The following is a 23,530-nucleotide window of genomic DNA, read 5'->3' on the forward strand; positions in this document are numbered from 1 at the left end:
ATGAGGCCTGAAAATAAGGAAAGAAAACGACGCCTCAATAATTATTTGCAACGCTTCTAAGTGGACAAGGTGTGTAACGATTTTGTCACCCATTGCACTTTTTATGAATCCCCTCCTCTTTCCACAAAATATAAACCTGTCGTAACCTACAGCTATGTCGGGATACTGAGATGCATAGCTGATAGCGGCCATATCACACACTATAACGCTTGAATAAGAATTTTTTGTGCAAAGACTGTTTCATCCAACAACCTTTACCTTCGCACAGAGAGTTTCCATAGCGTGGCACCAATTTTTGCTAAATTTGGGCTTGGTGGCTTTTATAGTTTTGCCAGGGCAGCGGGCTCAATTCTTCCCCGCTCGTTAGGCACGCTCACAACAGTCTAAAGTGCCCACGTACGTAATTTATTGCGAAAGCCACAAGTACCTATCTATTTTAAACTTCACCTACACACCACTCATTAACTTGTTCTTACCGTCACCAAACATAAGGAAGCTGCCTGTTCAATGAGGACACGAGGCGAAACTAATATATTAGGCATGAAAAAGTAGAAAGAAAAAAAGATGAGTGTTCAATGATTATTCGTAACGCTTCTGAATAAGCCAGAACCTTTAAAACTACGTGATACGTTGCATTTAAAATGCTGCCTAATCTTTCAAAGTATAACTGAAACACACAATTCGACAGTGGGAAACCTTGCTAATGCCAGCAGCGTGGTACTTTTGAACACTTGCTTACAATATTTAACGCCGTATTTGATCAAAACGCATTTACCATCCGACATAAACTTCGCCTATTGTTCCCCTTATGTTCGCAAAATGTGACCTCAGTTGTAGTTGTAATAATGTCAGCGCAGCCGAGTAAGTTTTGCACCGCTGGTAAGAGAGGCAAATAACGCTATGGACCATTTACATACGCATACTAATACAAAGTGCGCATTTAACACACCTATTCAGAACATTGCCTGCGCATTGGCCATACCATTCCCTCTAATTTTCCCCAGATATAAACAAGATGCCATGTTTAGCTCACCGAGGACGCCGGGGAAATAAACAACGAATCTCGTATGACGCACTAAAACACATAGAAAAACGGGGGTTTAGTAATTATCTGCAACACTAGCATTTAAAGCAGGAAAGTGAAAGTTTCGCATTGCGTTACGTGTAAAATTCTGTTTTCACGGAATGTCAACCATCTCTTGTGCTGTTGTTTTAGGAGTCCTAGAAACATTTTGATTAGCGGCAGTAAGACACCATGCAACGCTTCAATTAGAAACTTTCCACAAAGACTGTAATGAACCTACACCGAATAAACATACCGTGTGTTTCAGAGAACACTTTAAACTTTTTTTTAATTGCCTGTGGAAGATAGCACAATTCGGCACCATGAGCTGGTCTACTCGAAGAGGCGGACACTGCTTTCACACAAAATTGAAATGCACAATCGTCAAATTAACAAACATTTACTAATTAGGTTTTTAACTATTTACCTTATGGAACGTACTACAATTTATAAATTTTAGCCGGGAAGTTGAAAAACGGATCCACTTGGAATGGACTATCAGGATGACCCCAGTTTCGAGACCCCTGTTTCTCCCCCAGTAGATACTCCTATGCCGTATGGCAAATGCTAGAAGTGGCCACTCGATCCGTTTCGCGGCCGTGCTCGAGGTTCTCCAATTCCGGTAGGTGGTCCTACATGTTTCCCAATGAGCGACTCCGGCCATGGCTAGCAGCTTGACAGACGGCACGCATAGAGTGTGGCGGCATAATCCAGCACGTGCGAAGCCCAGTCCAAACCCGTTGCCAGTCTTGCTACGCCATTACCTCTGTGAAGTGCGCCCGAGGATCGTTGTTCGGTTCTTCCGTCAGCTTTTCTCGCCGTTTCATGTCAAGGCCGCAGGCAGTTCGTTTGGGCATTGCTGAAAACTTATTCTTTGCGTATTTCATTGTGCAACTCTTAGCCGCATGAACAGGTCATGGAAAGGGAGGCCATGGTGGCCTTGAAGCCATGAACAGCCGCTGCCCAATTGTCACGTTGGATTTCAATTTGCATTCTTTTTTTTTTATCATGCTCAGCAATGGGTGGTGATGCCAGCGATAAGAGCGTCTCGGGGGCGCCCGAGGTATGACGCACGTTCGCAACAATGACGACGTTCGAAAAGAAGGGAAAATGAAATGGTTCTTTAAGAAATGTGGCTGATGAACACATGCATTTCAGTGCAGAGGATTTTATGTCTATTACTGAAAAAGGCTGCGCGCAGCGACTTCTGAGAAAGTGTGGTGTGCCATCTTTGCTAAAGAAATATGCCTATTTCTACATTCCGTGCAGGTGCAAGATTTTGCTGTATGGCAATAATGTGCGCGCTCAAACTCTGTATCCGTGGTATGTCTGCTGGAGCGTTGTTATCCGTGTTGCAATGCGCTTAAGATGCGTGTCTCCATGTTTTAATTGTGTGTAGAGCCCTTAACGCTGAAAGTTTCTGTTTTCTTAGCATTTATAGCAGTGCTTGCTTGTCAGCATTCTTCTCAATGACATATGTTAATACCAGAGACAATCGCTGTGTTAGATCACAAAAATATACATCACACGAAAGCGCATCGGCATTCAAAAGCTTTGAAAGCTACAGTAGTGCTTATCTTTTCCTTGCAAGAATCTCAGCAATTGCGGGAATCTCCCCTTCTTGTTCCTCAGAATACACTCCATGCATATTCAAGGGCAAATTTGCAAGCGTTAGAAGACGATTGAAAGACTTCGAAGAACACAGATGAAGACATCCAGCATATTGAAGCGCTTAATTGGCTGTGATGCCACCGTCTTGCAGCAGTGTAATGAGGGGCTCGCTGGGTTACACATTAGAGACGGTCATCTGCTACCACATATGCCGTCTTTTGTGCACCGTGCCGGCGTATTGACTGCAGCATAAGGGATCAGCCACAACAATGGCATGGAATTGCGCGAAAAATTACAAGTGTGCATCATTTATTTGTGTGTGCGTTTGTTTATTTGTTTGCTTGCTTGTCTGTTTGTTTGTTCATTCCATGCTTACAGGCACTAGACAAGCGCGTGCGATTACTCCCTGTATGTTTTCATGCTCTTTGAGTGCATGCCATGCATTAACAAGCGCGTCCAATCACATAAAGCAGCTTGCATTCCAAAAATACTTTTCAAATTAGATATATTTATAATGTCTTTAATTCCATTGGAAACTGCGTCCGATGTCACCTTTTGCCCCCCTCCCCCGTGCTGTCATGCACTGCCGACCAAAACAACCCCCGGCGCCGGAAATGATTCTGGATTTTGTCTAGAATGGGGGTGCTTTTCAGGCTCGAAAATACTTTTCAGCGCGAACATTGCGAAATCGGGCTGGTTTTCGCGGCAACGCCCATGCACCGGGAGTCCCATAACGCAAGGAGCCCCACGCGAGCACAAAGTTTCAAGGGCGTTTTGACGGCGAGCGGGCTCGTCGCGGCCTCCCGCGGAGACCGCGGAATGCACGGAGCCTACGGATTTCAATTATGAAACTTTATGGGTGTAAAGTTCTCGTAAACTTTTGATAAGAAAGGTGCATTGACATTTCCAAAGTCGTACTTTAGATTTTCAATTCCGCAACTCTGTAGTTTTAATGTTGTTATAAACGTTTGATGTGAAAGGTGCATTGAGTTGTCTAAAGTCGTACATCGGAACATACAACGAGACAAGCCAAATCAACACACTGTCAGAGAAGTTGACAAAGCACGCAGCGAGGTCCTATGAGACAAAGAGTTGTGATGGTTCGTTTTTGCCGTCACGTCACAGAAAATAATATGGAAAAAATTTTTTCACCTGCGCCAAAGCAACCAACTCAAAACACTAAAGACAGCAAAGGTAACTATATTCTTATTTATTTTTCTCTTTTGACTTTTATTCGCGTGAACACATTGAGAAATTCCCTTTTTTTTCTTTTTGTTCTCGCTACCCGCGAGCTGCCGAAGCCCGCCAGAGCGCATGTGTTTTCCTCGTGTTGCCCCGACCATCGCGCGGCGCACTTCGATGCTTGTTCGTTTTTCTCTGGCCGAGTGTACTTTCGCCTGACAAAGTTTTGGACGCTTTCTGGCTAGCAGACGAGAAAAATAAACAATGCATGGTCGCTCGCCATCATCACTGCGAGGCAGGGTTGACAGACGTGGCGATTTCTCGCCAAATCTGCTACCTTTAGTAGCTCCTGGTGACCAAAAATCGTGTTTGGCGACTTGGCTACTTTATGGCTACTTTTGTAGGTGGTAATTGGTATAGATAGTGGCCGAATCACACTCCCCCCGACGGCCCTCTCGAAGCAATAAGCCCAAACGTCGGATCTTCAAGGTTACGCTTTTTTGTCTTGCAAGCTCCGGAAGCAAATTGAGGAGCTGAAAATATATGATAGTCACCACATGCTCAGTGGGCGTCTTCTACTTGTGACTCTGGGCTGTCCAGGACTGCCCGAGATGATTCATATGCAACGCTCATTGGCTGAAATCAACGCCTCGGGCACTTCGGGACTGTCACTGACGTAATTGAACAGGCCCAAGCAGCTCCCTCCCAGTAACAGGAAATAACCAATCTTATGGGCAATGCTTTTGCGTCCTTTGAAGGATGGAAGCAATAGATGATGTCCTAATACCACCCCAGCGAAGGTTACCTCTATATAGAATCTCGAAGACCATAGCTCTTCGCGTCAGAAACGACTGCAACAACCAAAAACACGTCATGGCAGCCATGACATTACAGGTGCCCATGTCTACGTGACAATATGCGACTGCGTACCAGGGAGCGCAGAACGTATGTGACGTCATCGAGTTCACACGGGAACGTTTAAAGTGAAGTCATAGCGGCATAGAGTTCATATAACAATGTGTGCAAGGACTGCGTTCAGCAAGTTAATTCGACCGAAACTGGCGAAACCACTTCGGCTATGAGAAAGCACGCAAGTGTGTGGCAGAAATTATCAAATGACCTCAGTTGGTCATACATTAGGTAAATTACGATACAATATTATGTGATAACTACTATTTTGTTCTGTTATTTTTGTTTGTCATCAGCGCAGCAGGAAACTACAGGTGTTTCTCGCCTGTTCTTTATTTTCGCGTTAAAAAGGGGAAAATGTTTGTTTGTCGCACTGTGCCTAGATTTTTGGCTACCAATTAAAGCTTTTGCCGTAGTTGGCCTCTTTTTGGCTACTTCTCAGGATTTTTCGGCTACTTTTTCTTCCGGAGACCTGGCAACCCTGCTGCGGGGACTCGACGGATTTCAATGCGTTTGCCTTAGCGCAACCTCTCCGGACAATTTTGTCTCGCCGGCGTAGGATACTGAGCAGTATGCGTATGATTCTCTGTGGACCAAGCGTCTCACGTATTCTTCGGTATTCTTTCGGTAGCCACATTAGGTGCCCAAAGTAAGCATTCGGTTGTCGCCTACATGCATTCCTTTGCGCTTTCTCATTTCCGTGACCCCGCCCTACAATAGAAAGAAAGGCATCGTTGTGGGGCAGCAAATTGTCGCATGGTGAAAGTTCGATTTCGTTACCACTTCTACTTTTGCGGAAAGTAATGGGCCACGGGACGCTTCAGTTGCCGGATACTCTTATTATATTATTGAGGCAGCAATTATAAGGTTACTCCAGGCGCATTACTGCCATCGCCGTCGCCCTTATGTTTCGTATAAAGTCCAAGGGCGATAATATCGTGACCGCGCCGCGTGCTGTTTGTGCGAGTGTAAGCGTATGTGGGTTGGGGGTAGCAGGGGTGAGCCGGCGGTGGTAGCAGTATTGTGTGCTCAAGGGAGAGAGAGAGGCGGGGAGGAAGCGCGCCGCCTCCTTTCCCGCGCGGAACATCAGAGGGATTGGAGGGAAGGGGAGCTGTCATCTGGGAATCTGTGGTTACGCAACATGCCTGTTTGCCTTGTTTGGCGTATTATATACAGTGACTTTTTCTTAGATACCTAGATTTATTGGAGACTTATACCTATACTTAAATATCTTGTTGCGAGGGTTTATGTATAGGTGCAGTGAACTTTGTTTCCAGAGGCACTTTTTTGCCATTTATCAAGCTGTATCGTCGCATTTGTATATTCCACTGTATCTTCGCATTTCTAATGTACGAGGGCGAGTCAAAATGAAAGTGAGCCAACCGGCCCCACACAATAATGGTTCTGTTCATTATCTGCCAGGCATGCACGTAGCACTCATATGGATGGATGGATGCAAAACTTTAATGAAGGTCCTGAGGTATGCGACTCAGCGCGCTGCGGGCCGGTCCCGCGTTGGGACAGTCAGGCCATGCCCGACCGCCGCATCGTGGGCCTTCTGGACAGCCCATAGTTGCGCCCCGGCATCGGGGCTCTTGATAGCGGAGAGCCACTTGTCCTCATTGATTTGTTCTGTGCCTGGTAACGAGGGGCAACACCAGAGCATATGGTCTAGGCTAGCGATGTCATTGCAGTGCCTGCAAGAGCTAGTTGCATAGGTGTCGGGATAAAGCTTGTGGAACAAAGCCGGGCTGGGATACGAGCCTGTTTCCAATAATCTGAGGGTCAATGCCTGCGCTCTATTTAACTCCTCGTGTGGAAGGGTAAAGTCTCTCCTGCCGAGATAAAAGTGCTGCGCAACTTCATTGTATGTGGTCGGTTGATCTCTGTTCTCCACCACTGCGGGCCGGCGTTGGAGTTCTCCATGATCGCGGAAAGCGAGACCTCGCGCCTTGGAGTGGGCCAGCTCGTTGAGGTTTGTGGGGCCTCCCATGATGGATCCCATGTGAGCGGGGAACCACGTGAGAGTGTGGGTGGCGATGCTTTTGCCGGCGAGGATGCGACAGGCTTACAATGCCAACGCTGAAGGCGCGGATGGCTGCCCTGGAGTCGCTGAAGATATTGGCATGTTTGTCGTCCAGGAGGGCCAAGGCAATGGCCACTTGCTCGGCCGCACGTGACGACGTGCTTCGTACCGAAGCGGCGTTAACGGTCGAACCCCTGTGGTTGATCGACACTACCGTGAAATTGTTGCTGTTGCCATACTGGGCCGCGTCAACGAAGCAGCTGCCGCCAGGGAGTTCTGTCGCGCGACGTAGGAGCGCCACCGCCCTGGCCTTCCTTCTTTCTACGTTGCGCTGGGGATGCATATTGCGCGGGGCAGGCGATATGATGATGCTATTTTTCTGCTCTTTCGGAAGGCCCTGATAGGCGTCTTCGACAGTGGCCGGGGGGGACGCCTATCTCTGTTAGGAGTCGTCTACCTGCCCTGGTGCCGGAGAGCCTGAGAATCTGTGCCCTTTTTTGTGCTTCTGCAATTTCTTCCAGGGTATTATCAATACCCAACTGCAGGAGTCGGTCAGTGCGTGTGTAGTTTGCTGGTCCTCACAGGAATCTCTCATTTAGAAAAGTGGCACGCAGGTGTGAGGATAAATGTTATTTAATGCTCTCATACACTGTGTTGAACATGGTTTCGAGACATAAACGACGCTCCAAAAGTTAAACAGCGTGATGCCGTAAATTTTTTGACAGTTGACGGCATTTCCCAAAAAGAAATCAGTCGCCGTATAGCTGCCGTGTACGTTGAACATTGCATTTCATTGGCCGCTGTGAAGCGTTGGAGAAAACGGTTCAAAGAAGGACGTGAAAGTTGCAAATACAATCCAAGACCGGGCCAAAACCACCATGCAATCAGCCCCAACGCACTTGCTAAGGTTGATGAGCTGATTTGACAAGAACGGAGGATAAGCAGCGATGAACAGGCAGAGCATGTGAACATCACTCACGGTTCGGCTCACACCATCATTCATCTCGGTTATCGGCTCTTGTGTGCGCAATGGATTCCGAAGATTTTGGACCACCGCAAGAAGACTGAGATGTTCGGCACTGCCTTGACTCACGTGATCCGGTATCACAACGAAGGTGAGGACTTCTTGTCTGCAATTGTGACTGGGGACGAATCATGGTGTCACTGCTACGAGCCTCAAATACGACGGCAAAGCTTACAGTGAAACATTTGAATTCAACAGCCCCAACGAAAGCGAAGGCCGTCATTTCTGCCGGAAAGGTGTTTTTGTTGTTGTTTACAACAAGCAGATGTTAAATATATTGGGCAATAATTTTCAAGTAACAATTAAACGGTCAACTTCTTCATATATGGGTATAACTTGAGCGGCCTTCCATTCATCAAGTAGCCTCGCAGGTAATTAAATTGTGGGGTTTTACGTGCCAAAACCACTTTCTGATTATGAGGCGCACCGTAGTGGAGGACTCCGGAAATTTCGACCACCTGGGGTTCCTTAACGTGCACCTAAATCTAAGTACACGGGTGTTTTCGCATTTCGCCCCCATCGGAATGCGGCCACCGTGGCCGGGATTCGATCCCGCGACCTCGTGCTCAGCAGCCCAACACCATAGCCAGTGAGCAACCGCGGCGGGTAGGTAATAGTGAACGTCGAAACAAAATCACAAGAAATTTACCAATAGTTTTGGCATAACGACGAAGAAAAATAGATAAATTGTTAGGACCACAAGTCGATTTTGTTTTCAGATTTACCAACATTGCGACTAAACCATGATACCAAAAAATATCAACTTCCGGTGCTAAAAGTTCCCCCTGACTTATATTCACGCAAGTACTTCCTTTAGAAAACACACCAGTAACATAAGTATTAAAATACTGAACGATAACCTGTTAATCTTTAAGAGTAACCATCAACCGAATACTGCGTCACGTGCTTCTCACCATCGCTCAAATAGGCCCAAAATATTATTGGTTAATTTTTCATAAAGTTCGCAAATGTTGTTGTGAAAAACAAGTCCTCATAATCACGCATTGCACGTGTGAGGGCGTTTTTGATATCTTTAATCACAACAGGAACGGGAGTAGACGTTTTAGTCCGTTTTACATAGCTTAATTCCATTTTAAATGAGTAATCTTTCGCGTTATCTAGGGTGTGCGTTTGTGCACTTTCTTTCCCTTGTTTAATACAAACGTATTCAAGCAATAATTGCACTTATCAGGAAACCTTTCCCATAGCAAAACTATTTCATTAAGCTTTTCAGCAAAATCACTCATGCCATTTTCCTTATGCGAAATCACAGAAGCATCATTTGCTGTTTCATAATCTCTAATATAGCGCATGCTACTACTTTTATGAGGGACGAACTTCACTAGAAGTATTGACATATATACAAGACAGTGGTCCGATAAACCTTCTTCAACTATATGACACTGTGCTCTGTAAAATCACGGCTTATAGAGACCACACCTAACGTCGATCTACATGAACCTTGGATGCGACTGGGCTCTAACAATTTGAACCAAGTCATGAGTGAACATAATATCAAATACAGTATTCCTATTTTGTTGAATTTGCTTGTTCCTTGCAGTCGCTCCCAATCAACGCTCAGTAAAAAAAATCACCGAGCAAAAACTTTCTTATCTTGACAGAAATACATACACTCTCGTAACTTAATTAGGAAATCAGGAGCAGAGTCACGTGGCCAGTAGCACGCTATCAGCACAAAACTATGATCGTAGCCAAATATTTTTTATGCATATACATTCCAGATCGCAAAAGTCATCGAGTACTACTGACTCAATTGAATATTTAACAAAGACTGCCACGCCCCTACCCTGGTTTCTCTGTCTCTGGGAAATGCTCTATACGAGTAAGAAGGAAAGGCTAAGTCGTCAGCTATGTCGCTGGGAATTGAGTTTTAGTAGGACTGAAACGGGCAGGTCATGTTCAATGAACTTTAATTCCAGGCTTTCTTTTTTTTTAGTAATGCTCCGGGCATTAATATTGAACAGTCTCAGATACGCTTCTTTGGCTTGACATATGAGTAAAACGACCGGCCGTTTCACGGTAGAAGCTTGATGAAGTGCTGATTTGGTTTTTCAGATACCTCAAGGTTTGCGCACACGCCATGTTTGCTTAGTGGCTATGGTGTTTGGCTGCTTAGAACGAGGTCACGGGATTAAATTCCGCCCACGGCGGCCGCATTTCGATGGGGGCGAAATGCAAATACACCCGCGTACTTAGATTTATGTGCGAGTTAAAGAACCCCAGTTGATGAGAATTAATCCGGAGACCCTCAGTACGGCATTCCTCATTATAAGATCGTGGTTTTGGGACTTGAAAGCTATAATTTATTTTTAAGGTTTGTATTTGATGCAACTGCGTGTCAGGCAACAGTTTGGTTTGACGTTTCCTTTATTTTTCCTTGTTTGTTTTTTGCTGTAGCACTTTATAATTTGTGTTGTCATCCGATACATAGGCCACGGTATCGATACACAATTTGTCAAAAGCCAAAGGAAGCATATCATGCGTTAAGCGGTTTGTTTTTATGCTTGCCCATAACTTTTTTCTGACTTCAAGTACTCTCTTCGAAAAATCTTCACCAATCGAAACTTCTGTATTTTTCAATTTATAGGTATTTTATTCCACGAGTCCCTTTGCTTGGGGGAATTAAGGGCCTGTGCTTCCTAGTCTTTGGCGCACCCAACCTGCGAATGCGCTCTATATCAATGTCCTTTACTTCAAGGATTATCTGAAAATACCATTATTAACAGCCTTTTCCAGTAATTCAGTATCTTCTCTTGCAGCTTCCGGAAGACCATAAAGGATTAAATTGGATATGCTGCTATGGTTCTCCAAATTGCCAATTCGTGCTTCAATTGACTGGATTGTGTTGCTCATGGGGTCAATTTGGTTCTGGCGTTAAGCGACCTTCTCTTCTAGGTTTGGGTACGGGCTAGTTGGTATTCCATGGTATCAATCGTCACTTACAGCGCATACATAGACGAAGGACAAAAAGTACGACGAAGACAAGCGCTTGTCTTCGTCGTCCTTTTTGTTCCTCGTCTATGTATGCGCTGTAAGTGACAGTTCTCTTAGAGGACAGCCAGAGTGTCCAATTTGACACCACTAGCAGAGAATCGTATGCCTTTGTTTTCTTTGATGTTGGAGGCCATTCATTTCAGTTGATTCTCGATTTGTACTAGGTCAGGACCTTCGAAACAACCCTTCGAATATCTCTTCGAAACAATAATAGCATTCTGAGGGAATAAAGTCCCACATGCGATACAAAACTCATCAATGGGCACGGAAGCACCAGCGAACATGCTTTACAAGATCGAAAATATTTGTCTTCTCATGTGCGCAGACAAGAGAACCGTATTGTGAAGTAGCCTCATGGTCTATAAGCTGCCGTGCCCATTGACAAGAACCATTGCTGCAAGCCCTTTTTCAGAGTATCGGCATAGTGACGCCCCCTGCAGGTCCCACAGGGAGCGCTCAGGGCTTGGTGCCGTGAGGCGATGATGCAGGCAATTTCTTGGCATCCATACTGGATATTGATACACGTGTCGTGGTGGCGCATCATGGTCATGCGCAATGGCGGTGACAACATGAACTCCGAGCAGTTGTCATGTGGTCGCATAAGAATGCCGAGAAGCTGCGTAAAGAAGAGAACCGGATTGTGAAGCAACCACATGTTATGGAAGCCTACATGTCCAGTCTATATACGCTTAGTAACTGTATTCATACCTTAATATGCTTCGCAATTCGTGAAAGTTCACGGTACAGATGGTGTCCTTGCGAGTGCTGAAGTTTGGCACAAATGCAAAATCATCAGTTTATTGCGGAATGCAAAATTCTTCGGAAGCGGTTTCTCACTGCACGCGATAGGGATGTCAAGGCTGTCTCTAGTCCCGCATGTCAAATAAACCAGCTCCCGCTAACAGAGGACGATTTGTGCTTCAAAAATGTCTTTGTATTGCGCATTATTCGTCGGAGGTAGGTATCTAGCTTTCCAACTGCATATTTACTTAAATATTACGGTCCCGCACTAGCTCCTGCTAGCAGCACCTTCCCGAAATTCTATGCGTCTCCGATCCTGTGTGTTCACTGCAAGCGCACAGGCACGCCAGGCAACTTTTGTAAATCGTGGTTTTGAAATTTCACGTAAGGCACTTTTTTTGGTAAGGTATTTTTATTGCGATAGCAATTATATGGACACTACAGGCGCATTTCTGCTGTCACCGTCGCTCTCACCATCGCCGTAAGTTTCCGCATAAAGTCCAAGGGCGATAAAATCGTCGCCGCGCGCCGTATGCTGCATGTGCGAGTGAAAGCGGGCAAGGGTGAGCTGTAGAACGCGGCTCAATTTTGCGAGCGCGGGCGAGGAAGACAGGCCGGAAGCACGCCCACTCATGTCGCGCGTGAGGCACAAGGGTGGGGCGAGGGAGGGGCGGCGTATCTTACGTGCGCTCCCGCGCCCGCGTGGGCGTCATCTTGAAAGCGATCTGCGATGTTTGCAGAGTGCCCCTAGCGCCGGTAGCTTCGTATGCACTGTGCTTTCAGCGTTTCGTTGGCGTTGAAGCGAGAGATGCATGGAGGTCAATTCGCTCGCTGCTGCTGCCGCGATTCCTCACTCCAGCATTTTGACAGCGAGTTTCCGCACTCAAAAAGTGAGGTGCGTTGATGTTTACATGTGTGCGCGTGACACCATGCTTGTTAATTTAGTTATAACACGATGGCGGGCTAGTTGGTTTGAATCCATGATATAATGTGTGCGCAACAGAACGAGGACGTAGAAAGAAAGACACACAGAGACAGCGCTGTTTCAGTGTGTTTCTTTCTGCGCCTTCGTTCAGTCGCGCTTACATATTCTATCATTGTTAGTTTAGTTAGTCAGGGAATGTTTAGAAGTTTACACGGCCAATCAAACTGCTATTACTACTTCGTACAGCTATATACTAATTCGCTATCGCAATCTGTGCTTCGCGTTCCGGGCCAAACAGCGACTTTTTTTACTGAGAAACCTTTTGTGACACTATAGAATGGGAAAGCGCATGCGGACCACAAGGTATGTACTCAAATTAATAAAGTGTCCGGATTGTGCGAAATACATGCTCTGCAGAAATAAAAGGACAAGTGCACCGTTCAAAAGGAAAGGAACTGCGGCTTGCCCAGTGCAGCAATGCGCATGGTTAGCATACATGCTACCCGCGCAAGTTGCTTTTCATATTGATTATCTTAACTTTGCGTATTGTTGCGTTTCGCCTGCGACACGTGGTTTTGCCGGCGCGACTGCGGCGGGGCGGCAGACATTTTGGCCCGATCGTCGTCGCCGCAACACTCATCGCCAGGTGTTTCCAGGCGCGACTGCGGCGATGCGACCGCCTAGGGATCATCCTCGCATTCCAGTCATTGTGCCCGAAACAGGCGATGCCAAAGCAGGGATCTCATTCCAGTCATTGTGCCCGAAACAGGCGATGCCAAAGCAGGGATCTCGTTCCAGTCATTGTGCCCGAAACAGGCGATGCCAAAGCAGGGACCATCCTCTCATTACAGTCATTGTGTCCGACCGGCAGCGCCACGACAGGGTGCTACGAGATCGTGCTCGACATGGTGCTACGGCATCGCTACGACAGTGTGCGTCACCATTAGCCCATTGTACATTCACGTGCTCGTCTTTTGAGGGGTTCCTTCTTGCCCTCAACTGCGAGAGTATAAAAACAGCTGCCCCCGGACGCAAAAGGGAGGGCTCCGATTTCTTCTGCTGAGTGAAGTGCTCTCCCGTCTCTCTACTTCGGTCAACCTGACCGCCAACTCTTTGCGATGTTAAAATAAACAAGTTGTTTTGTTGTTACCAGTCGACTCATGCTTTGCCGGGACCTTCGGATGCTTCCAGTTGTACCCCAGGCCGCCAGGCCAACGCTACCCTTGGGGCTTGCGACCCAGGTACAACCACGGGCGTCAGCGCCGAGTTCCCAACAGATCGTACCAGCAGTCCGGATCAAAACATCTGGTTGGCAGCGGTGAGATCGCCTACGACTTCAAACATCTGGTTGGCAGCGGTGAGATCGCCTCCGACTTCAAACAACTGTCTGCCAGCGGTGAGATCGCGACAACGGAGGCCAGCAGCGAAGAGATGCAGTTGACTGTATGCTGAGCAGCTCAACGACGATCCGGGAGCAGTGCAACGAGCCCTGTGTGACGACTGGTTGCCTGCAGCGGAACGACTGCGCGGAATTCCTGCCTGCGAGGTTTGGTGAGTGCGGGACTTTCTTCTTCTGAGCTTTGCCAGGCTTTTGGTTAGTGTCAGAAACAGAGCTGGTAATTGTGGTTGTCGTTGCTGCCGGGTTAGTTTGCGGCAAGACAATAGTAAGCAGTAGAGAAAGCAGCATTCAGAGCAGCCATGGATTTGAAGTCGTTGCGCAAACCGAAATTGTTGGAGCTTGCAAGAGAGTTGGGTCTGGATGTCTCAGACAAACTCAGAAAACCAGAACTGCTAAAGGCTATTCTTGAGTTAGAGGCTGAGGATGACGAGCTGTCGGAATGCCTTGAGACTATTGAAGAGAGGGAGACTGCAAAAGAAAAAGAAGAGCGTGAACGTAAAGAACAGAAAGAGCGAGAGCAACAAGAGCGTGACCGTCAACACGCTTTGGAAATGAAGCGTCTTGAGGTAGAGATGGAACGCGCTCGTAATGGAAGTCAGGCACACGGTGCAGGAGAACGCGTATTGTTCAAAATGACTGACCTGATGCGGCCGTTTAAGCTTGGAGAGGACATTGGTTTGTTCCTGGTTAACTTTGAGCGAACGTGCGAGAAGCAGGGGTTCTCTCGGGAAACGTGGCCACAGCGCTTGCTCACTTTGTTACCCGGCGAGGCGGCCGACGTAGTCGCTCGCTTGGATAGAGAGGAAGCAGAGGATTTCGACAAAGTAAAATCGAGTCTGCTAAAAAAGTACCGGCTGTCTGCGGAGGCGTTCCGTCGGAAGTTTCGGGAAAATGAGAAAGGCAAAAGTGAGTCATATACAGAGTTTGCGTATAGGCTTATGTCGAACATGCAGGAGTGGCTCAAAGAAGAGAAAGCGTTTGGTGACCACGATAAAGTTCTGCAGTGCTTCGGGCTAGAACAGTTTTATAGTCGGTTACCGGAGAACGTGCGATACTGGGTCTTGGATAGGCCAGACGTTTGTACGGTGGCTAAAGCCGCTGAGCTAGCCGAGGAGTTTGTGACGCGTCGGGCTCGCGGAGCTAAGGATGGTCAAAAGGGTGAATTTGGCTCGAAGTTTGAGAGGCCGAAGTTCACACCCATGAGAGCAAAGGGGGACACGCGTAGTGCGGATGCGAGCGAAAGCAGTCCGACCAAACGTAAAGAGACGGCGGCAGCCAAACGCAGAAAGCGGTTCGAGATGAGGCGAGCGCGCTTGTGTTATACGTGCCAGAAGCCGGGTCACTTTTCGGCGTAGTGTCCGGAAACAACACCAAAAGTTGTGTTTTTTTCAATAGGCAGCACTGACGAGAACATGAAGCTTCTCGAGCCTTACATGCGAGACCTCCTCGTGAACGGGAAAGAGTGCCGAGTGCTTCGCGATTCCGCAGCTACGATGGATGTAGTTCACCCCTCCTACGTAGAACCCGATATGTTCACGGGCGAGTGCGCATGGATCAAGCAAGCCGTGGAAGCTCATAGCGTGTGTCTGCCAGTAGCAAAGGTGCTTATTGAAGGACCTTTCGGAGCGCTTGAGACAGAGGCGGCAGTGTCATCTATGCTGCCACCCCAGTACCCGTACCTATTTTCAAACAGGTCCGATCACCTCCTGCGCGAGAAGGGGCTTTTGTTTGGTGAAGCTAGTGTTCAGGCCTTAACCAGATCGAAGGTTCGGGAGCTCGCTGCAAAGGCGGTAGTTGCGGGGCCGACGTTATCAAACAACGAAAAAGGGTCAGAGGCGCAGCAAGCTGATATTCCGAGCACGCCCGAACTGAATAAACTTGAGTCTGTAACGTTAAAGGCGCCAGATACTGGAGAGGAAACGCCCGACACGGGAAAGTTAGAAGAGCTATCTACTGATTTGCTCATCGCGCCTACGTCAGACGGACTTGATAGGTTGCTAAAAGTCAGCCGGACGGCTTTGATAGCCGAGCAAAAAAAGGATGGCAGCCTGGAAAACGTGCGCTGCAATGTCAAGGAAGGTATCGCCAGGAAAAATGCGCGTTTTGTGGAAAGAGGTGGAGTCCTGTACCGGAAGTATCTAGACCGAAGAGGAGTGGAGTTCGATCAGCTGATCGTGCCTCAATGCTATCGTCAGGATCTGTTGCGCTTGTCGCATGGGGGTTCGTGGTCCGGACACCTAGGAGTTAAGAAAACTAAGGACCGTCTCTTGCAAGACTACTATTGGCCAGGGTGTTTTCGGGACGCAGACCACTTCGTGAGGTCATGTGACACCTGTCAGCGGGTGGGCAAACCAGGGGACAAATCAAGGGCGCCGTTGAAATTGGTACCTATCATAACGGAGCCTTTTAGACGGCTCGTTATTGATACTGTGGGACCTCTGCCGGTAACAGCCACGGGGTACAGACACATTTTGACTGTGATCTGCCCAGCGACAAAGTTCCCTGAAGCAGTGCCGCTTAAAGAACTCAGCTCAGTTGAGATAGTTAATGCACTTCTGTCCATATTTGCGCGAGTTGGTTTTCCTGCGGAAATCCAATCAGATCAGGGCACAGTGTTTACTAGCGCTTTGACGACAACTTTTCTCGAAAGGTGTGGGGTAAAGCTGTTACACAGCTCAGTGTACCACCCACAGTCGAATTCCGTTGAGAAGCTCCACTCCGTCATGAAGCGCGTATTGAGAGCGTTGTGTTTTGAACATCGAACTGACTGGGAGCTGTGTCTGCCTGGGGTGATGTTTGCTTTAAGGACCGCGCCGCATGCGGCTACGGGGTTTTCGCCAGCTGAACTGGTGTACGGTCGCTCGCTTCGATCTCCGCTTCGCATGCTTCGAGAATCATGGGAAGGTAGGGGCGACGACCCAGTCGTGGTGGAGTACGTGCTTAAGCTCCTCGAACGCTTAAGAAGGGCACAGGAGTTGTCAGGTGAAGCAATGACAAAGGCCCAGCAGAGGGCCAAGGTTTATTATGATCGGACAGCCAGGGCCCGTCGTTTTGAGGTTGGCGATGAGGTCATGATATTGCGCACATCGCTAAACAACAAACTAGACGTGCAGTGGGAGGGCCCAGCACGAATTGTTCAGAAACTGTCGGACGTTAACTACGTGGTAAGTCTGCCAGGAAAGCGGAAAGCACAGCAAGTTTACCACTGTAATCTGCTCAAACCTTATAGACAACGGGAAGCAGTGGTGTGCATGATGGTAAACGTTCCTGAAGAGCTTCCGGTCGAGCTTCCGGGACTAGGCTCAGTGACGAACAGGGAAGACACCGGTCAAGTCATTAGTGACCTTATCAGTAAAGCACCGCTGTCGCCTGAGCAGAAAACCGAACTACACCAGCTATTACAAGAGTTTCAAGGTCTGTTCTCTGAGAGGCCTGGTAGGACTTCTGTACTTACTCATGATATAGAACTTACCTCCCCAGAGCCAGTACGATCCAAGGCGTATCGGGTGTCACCCCGCCAGAGCGATATTATGGAGGCTGAGGTAAAGAAAATGCTACAGCTCGGTGTTATTGAGGCAGGTGAGAGTGATTATACCTCCCCTTTGATTTTAGTTGAGGTACCGGGCAAGGAACCTCGTCCTTGCGTCGACTACCGCAGGCTTAATTCCATCACTAAGGATCAAATTTATCCGATCCCTAACATCGAGGAGCGCCTTGAGAAAGTTAGTAGCGCTCAGTTTATTTCCACCCTAGATCTTGTCAGGGGCTATTGGCAGGTTCCACTTACAGAAGAGGCTAGTAGGTATGCGGCGTTCATTTCACCAATGGGAACATTCCGTCCTAAAGTGTTGAGTTTTGGTTTGAAGAACGCGCCATACTGTTTTTCAAGTCTCATGGATAAAGTGTTGCGGGGACAGCAAGAATTCGCTTTACCGTATCTAGACGACGTAGCGATATTCTCCGCATCCTGGTCTGAGCATATGACACACTTGCGGGCAGTGCTAACCCGCCTGCGCGAAGCAGGCTTGACAGTCAAGGCTCCTAAGTGCCAGTTAGCACAGGCCGAGGTTGTCTACCTCGGTCACGTGATTGGTCAGGGTCGTCGCCGCCCCTCTGAAATAAAAGTGGCCGCTGTGCGAGACTTTCCGCAACCGCGCACCAAGACCGATATTCGGTCGTTCTTGGGTGTCGCCGGCTACTATCAGAGGTACATCCCTAGGTACTCTGATATCGCGGCTCCCCTGACGGATGCTCTAAGAAAGACCGAGCCTCAAACAGTCGTCTGGGACGAGACAAAGGAAAGAGCTTTTAGCGCCCTAAAGAGTGCCCTAACAAGCCAGCCTGTGCTACGATCGCCAGACTATACAAAAGGGTTCATTGTTCAGTGCGATGCTAGTGAGCGAGGCATGGGCGTTGTACTGTGCCAACGGGAAAATGGAGAAGTAGAACACCCCGTCCTGTATGCTAGTCGTAAGCTGACCAGTCGTGAGCAGGCGTATAGCGCCACCGAGAAAGAGTGTGCATGTCTCGTGTGGGCCGTTCAGAAATTGTCATGCTATCTAGCCGGCTCGAGGTTTATCATTGAGACGGATCACTGCCCTCTCCAATGGCTGCAGACCATCTCTCCCAAAAATGGCCGCCTCCTGCGCTGGAGCCTCGCTTTACAACAATATTCCTTTGAGGTGCGTTACAAAAAGGGGAGTCTCAACGGTAACGCCGATGGCTTAAGTCGAAGCCCCTAACGTAGGAATCAGCCTCAAAATTGTTTGTTACTGATGTTTTCTTCCTGAGGCAGGATTTTTTTTTTAACATATTGCTTTTGTTTAGTGTTTCAAAGTGATGATATGCTTTCTAGTGCAATTTTTCAATTTGTGGACGCGTTCTGAGTGATGCTAGACTACTGTAAGGAACTAGGCAGTGGTATAAAAAGGGGAAAGAGCCTGGCAGGGCTTAGTGAGGGTTGTGCCGTGCTTGCTGACTGAGCGGTTGAGTTTCAGCGTAGTTCTAGCGCTTGCCGGGAACGAGAACAAAAATGTGAACTCTCCCGAAGTCACTTTGCAGTGTCCCGTGCGAACCTGAACGAGAGAACGAGGCCTTCTCTGTGCGCTGCGCTCAAGAAACGTCGAGGGACGCCCGACTTCGGTTATGAGCATCATCGAGCGACATCCCTCCGGACAGCGGATGCAGTCCCCTGTCCATCGGGATCTCCTTCCCCCGGCGGGGCGGTCTGTTGCGTTTCGCCTGCGACACGTGGTTTTGCCGGCGCGACTGCGGCGGGGCGGCAGACATTTTGGCCCGATCGTCGTCGCCGCAACACTCATCGCCAGGTGTTTCCAGGCGCGACTGCGGCGATGCGACCGCCTAGGGATCATCCTCGCATTCCAGTCATTGTGCCCGAAACAGGCGATGCCAAAGCAGGGATCTCATTCCAGTCATTGTGCCCGAAACAGGCGATGCCAAAGCAGGGATCTCGTTCCAGTCATTGTGCCCGAAACAGGCGATGCCAAAGCAGGGACCATCCTCTCATTACAGTCATTGTGTCCGACCGGCAGCGCCACGACAGGGTGCTACGAGATCGTGCTCGACATGGTGCTACGGCATCGCTACGACAGTGTGCGTCACCATTAGCCCATTGTACATTCACGTGCTCGTCTTTTGAGGGGTTCCTTCTTGCCCTCAACTGCGAGAGTATAAAAACAGCTGCCCCCGGACGCAAAAGGGAGGGCTCCGATTTCTTCTGCTGAGTGAAGTGCTCTCCCGTCTCTCTACTTCGGTCAACCTGACCGCCAACTCTTTGCGATGTTAAAATAAACAAGTTGTTTCGTTGTTACCAGTCGACTCATGCTTTGCCGGGACCTTCGGATGCTTCCAGTTGTACCCCAGGCCGCCAGGCCAACGCTACCCTTGGGGCTTGCGACCCAGGTACAACCACGGGCGTCAGCGCCGAGTTCCCAACAGATCGTACCAGCGGTCCGATCCCAAACAGTATCTAGTAAGTTACTTGATTCTCATCTTTTATTTACGCTGCTTATAGTCTGGTGAATGCAAACACGGCACGCTGGGGCGAAAATGAAGATAGCACAAGTACACACTGTAGAGGAATTTCCCAGCGAGAAATATATTACTTTCTGCATGATGAACGTGATAGCTGGAATACTGCTATAACAATCGTTTGTGATCATAACAATCTGCACAGAGACTCTGTAGTCCCAAATCAGAAATTTCAAAGGTTTTCGTCCATATGAAAAAATGTTCGAATGTCGTCGACCGCTGAGTACATCTCTATCGCTGCCTGTACGCAAGCACACTGGCGAGGCTACACAGCCGCAGTTTTTACCTGCTGAACAACACAAACACATCTAGAAAGGAACAGGCGAGGAACTTGCTGAGAAGCACGGAGACATTGTTTGACAATGGATGATCGACCGCAGTGCAAATCAAGACCCAAGAGCTTGTTCAGGGGGAGGATTAGAGTTGCATATTAATTTTACTGCTTTAGTAATTATATGGACACTCCAAGCACATTTATGCCGTGAGCTCCGGCGCCGCCGTGAGGTTCCGCATAAAGGCCAAGGGCGATAAAACCGTCGCCGCACGCCCTACGTTATATGTGCGAGTGAAAGCGTGCGATGGGAGGCCCACGATCGCGGCTCAATTTCGCCCGGGCGAAAGGGACGAGTGCGAAGAGGAAGTGCGCTGTTTCCTCGCGCTCGAGGCACCCAACGTTGCGAGTCGCCGGGGAGAGGTAAAGGAGGGAGGGGCGGCGTTTTCTCCGGCTGCAACTGCGCATGTTGGTTGCTGCACGTGGTCGCGCGGCCATAACTTGAGAGCGATCTGCATTGAGGGCAGAGTCTAGGTACGTCGGCGGCTCGTAGCTTTCTGTATGCTGTGTGTCCTCGGCACTCGCTTTGCGTTGAAGCGATAGGCAACACGAATGTCACTTCGCTCGCTGCTGCTGCCGCATTTTCTCGGGCCAGCATTTTGATAGCGAGTGCCCGCAGTCATCGACTGTGATGTGTTCATGCGTGCTGTGCGCGCTGACAACATGCTTATTATTTAGTTAGTGAACGAATATTAGAAGTTTATACGACCAATAAAAGTACTAGCCTTACTTTGAGTGCCTGTCTGCTGATTTGCTATCGTAGTCGATGCTTCGCCTTTCGGGCGAAACTTCATCTTTTTTGTTTGCGAAACACAACAAGAAAGAGTACTACAGGGTCGGCAAGAGCTAGTATAGTGACGCAGAAAAAGGGACATCGCACGTTATAAGGATGTCTCGCAGCAGCATACGTAACATGATGTCGCGCAGCGCGAAGCGGGACAAGGCTGCACCATGTGGCTGCACCACACAGCCTCATGAAAAACCAGCTAGCTCAAACTATTACCCATTTAGGGTATGCGTAAGAGCACGGCTTTACACGCTAGCAGGTGACAGAAAATGATTACCCCAACGTCGCAGCGCTCCTGCCGGCGAAAAAAGGAAGCGCTAACGTAGTCGCAGTCAGCTCACTCAGCTGGCAAACGGCCCGTTGAGACACTTGTCTATTCTTCCACCGTCGCTTGAATGTAACTTGTTTTTCTGGCCACCAACTCGCCCAATAGATTTTGTTTGTGATTCACAGTTTTTGCAACTGTGTACCTCGTCGCCACTACAACCTGACACCTGGTGGAGGATCTTGCGCATTCATGTACTGGGACGTCTTGTCAAACTGGTAATCCAAGCCCCAACCGTGAAGCCAACAGCAACGTCACTCCGGACCATTGAGCAAACTTCAGACTACGAAACTTGCCCCCTGAATACGGACTTCTACCTGAGAATACGAAAACCATCGAGGTGGAGTCAACAGTCGCTATGATAGACACAGTGCCGCCTATACCGTGCGCGCTTCCACAACCGAGCGAGCCCTCATGTTTCCATGAAACTTCAACGGAAGACCCGAAGATCTGGCTTGGGATATTCGAACGAGTGTGAACATACTAGAAGTGACACGCTGAGAACAAGCTGCGTCACGTCTATTTTGCACTGGAAGACTGCCAGAACTTGGTTTGAAAATCGAGAGTCCTCGTTGACGACATGGAACCTGACATTCACAAACCTCGTCACAAGAGAAAGGGCCGAACATCCTACTGCATAAACGAGTGCAGCTGCCCAACGAGAATATCACCCTTCTCACGGAAGAGGTGGCCCGACTTTTCTCCCACGCCGACCCGGATATGCCTGAGGAGAATTCAGTTCCTCATGCGTCAGGTAAAGCAAGAACTCTTTTCCGAATTTATGGGCAACCTGCCCAAGACCGTAGCAGAATTTCTGGCGGAGGCTACGACGATTGATAAGACATTACATATGTGTACAGGACAGTGCAATCGCCGCTCCACGCCCAGACAGCGCAGTCCTTCAAGCTCCGGTGACCTGCGAAACACGATAAGGGAAGTTGTGTGAGAAGAACTAAGACAGATGTTCCCAGCGTCACAGCCCCAAATGAATTCGGTTGTTAACATAGTACGAGACGATATCCTGCAGTCACTGACAGTTCTTGAACCGCCGCACTTTCAACCAGAAATAATGCTACACTGCTGTCACCAGCGTCAGGTCCCACTCCACGTTCACGTCAAATCCCCGTGATGGCACAATTCTGTCGCCAGACGCCGCCAACCAGCCTGCCTGCTGACCCACGCAGCGGCCTACTGCGGAGTGTATCACTGCGGAGAAGCCGGTCACGTCTACTGCCGATGCCTATACTGCGACTTGAGGCTACGAGGGTTCACCGTCAACGCGTCGCGCCCGCAGCAAGGTGAAGGGTCTCGCGATTTCGCCGGCTACCTTGCCCCAACGCAGTGCTAACTCCAATGACTTTCCCGTTCGCCGTCTCCTGGGCGCTACCTGTCGCCGCTGCGCCGACCATAGACTGGCCCAGACCAGGGCCGGTCCGTAAGCCCATATCCGGAAAATTGAAAGTAGCAGCTGATGGAGACATGCTTGCGGTTGGTCGAAATTTCGAAGATTCCGAAGGTTGCTGTTCGTGGAAATGCCTTTGACGCCAACTTAGGTAACTACGTATGTGCCACAGGGAATGTGTCGCTCTACTATGTCGAAAAAGATACGTTAAATTAACCGGGGCTGAGTGAAACTGAATCCACGTCACAAGGGCTCCTATCTCAATGACAGCGGGCTGACGCATTAGAAGGCTGCGCCACAAATTGGCTGGGTATGTGCAACTTTTCGGTGAACGTCTTTCACGCCAGCAATTTAGCGAGCCGCGCCATGAACGCACTCGGTATGTGGCGCTCTTCAATGAATCTCTCGCCAACTTGGATCTCTGAGCATGTGCCACAGGGCGTATACGGCAAGACAGGAAACAATTATCAACATTCGCAGGCCCCGGTGCGCCACGCTCCTCTTTTCGGAGGCCACGCCCAGGCTAGGTGGTGGCGGCGCTAGATGGCCGCTGCCGTACGCGCGTCATACACAACCAGTTCCGACGGTGGCAATACGTTGTTCGCAATATTGATTCACTGTACAGGGATTACCGTCGGTAGTCATCGCTAGACAAGTTGTGCCATTTTTTTTAATTTGTTAGCATTTGTAGGGCACTTTGGACCCTTTCCAGGGGCTATAACTATATATGTATGTTTAT

Source organism: Dermacentor variabilis, chromosome 6, assembly GCF_050947875.1.
Source record: "Dermacentor variabilis isolate Ectoservices chromosome 6, ASM5094787v1, whole genome shotgun sequence".
Taxonomy (NCBI): Eukaryota; Metazoa; Arthropoda; class Arachnida; order Ixodida; family Ixodidae; genus Dermacentor; species Dermacentor variabilis.